The sequence below is a fragment of the Silene latifolia genome, chromosome 4 (assembly GCF_048544455.1).
Source record: "Silene latifolia isolate original U9 population chromosome 4, ASM4854445v1, whole genome shotgun sequence".
NCBI lineage: Eukaryota > Viridiplantae > Streptophyta > Magnoliopsida > Caryophyllales > Caryophyllaceae > Silene > Silene latifolia.
The window spans coordinates 42,924,596-42,926,021 of NC_133529.1; the positions used below are offsets into that span (position 1 = coordinate 42,924,596).

Genomic DNA, 1,426 nt, shown 5'->3' on the forward strand with positions numbered 1-1,426 from the left:
CACAATGCCTAAATTTTCATCACATTCCGTACCAACCGAGGAGAACCTACCCAATGGTACTCCCACACCACAACACTTAACCGGAAATTTTATTGCCAAATCCGCATTTATCCAATTAGTCGAAAGAAGCCAATTTGGGGGGATGCCTAGTGAAGACCCTCACTCTCACATGGAGACTTTTTGTGACTATTGTGATGCGATCTCACAAACCGGTGTAACTCAAGACCAAATTCGCTGGGTCTTATTTCCTTTTTCTCTAATTGGCACCGCAAAACAATGGTTGAAGAGCCTTGATAAGGCTACTCTTGGAATTGACTCTTGGAAGAAGTTGGCTCTAGCTTTCTACAAAAAATTCTACCCTCTGGAAAAGACTAACATGCTAAGAGCTCAAATTACGGGTTTTAAGCAAAGGGATGAAGAATCTTTGTATGAAGCTTGGGAGCGGTTCAAAGGAATTTGTCGCTTATGTCCTCATCATGGACTTAGCGAGTGGTTCTTGGTACAACAATTTTGGAACGGTCTTTATGAAGACGCAAGAAACATTCTCAACATGGGATCAAATGGTATGTTCACCGAAGTTGACGATAATCAAACTTGGAACAAGATTGAGGAAATGGCAGTCCATAACTCACAATATAGTATACCTCGCAAGACTACTAGAGGAGGAAAGCATGAGGTGGACTCTATTACTCAATTGGGTGCTCAACTTAGTGCTCATATTGATACCATAAACTTGAAGTTTGAGAAGGCTATGGCTAAACTTGAAGAAGCCTCAAAATCACCAAAGCATCATGTTAATGCCATGGTAGCATCTTCATCCATCCCAAGTGGGATATGTGAGAATTGTGGAACTTTGGGACATGACCAAAGTGAATGTAGGGGAACAAATGAACAAGTAAATGTTTTTCAAGCATACAAGAGTGGTACCCCTTATTCCAATTATTACAATGAAAACACCAAATTCCACCCAAATCTCTCATACATAAGCCAAAATGTTCAAAACCCTCAACCAACATACACCCCACCTCCCATGAGAAACCAAAACCAAAGACCCTTTTTCAACCAAAACCAAGGTTACCAAAATCAAACTCCATACAATCAACAAAATGACCAAGGTTTTGATGTTCAAAAAGCGGTCCTCCAAATGCAAAAGAATCAACAAGAGTTTTTCACTCAAATGCAAAAAGATAGCCAAGCAAAGGACATCACCATCAACAACATCCTAGCCCACACAAAAATGTTGGAAACTCAATTGACCCAACTAGCATCTTCAAGTTCTCAAAGACAAAAGGGGCAATTACCACCTCAAAGTAATCCCCCAAGACATGAAACGGTTAGGCCATTCACTTGAGGAGTGGTACGAGATATGAAGGACCAAAGAAGCAAGTTGAGGATGAAGTTGTGGAAGCTAGTGACAAAGAGGAAA

The 1,426-nt window shown here is 40.7% G+C and overlaps 1 non-coding gene across 1 annotated transcript; it reads right to left on the reverse strand.

Moving 5' to 3' along the window:
* Positions 1 to 376: 376 nt before the first annotated feature.
* On the reverse strand, positions 377 to 483 carry LOC141654179 (small nucleolar RNA R71). The gene has a single exon (XR_012547745.1). It is a non-coding gene; the product is annotated as a small nucleolar RNA R71 (small nucleolar RNA).
* Between the last annotated feature and the right edge of the window lie 943 nt (positions 484 to 1,426).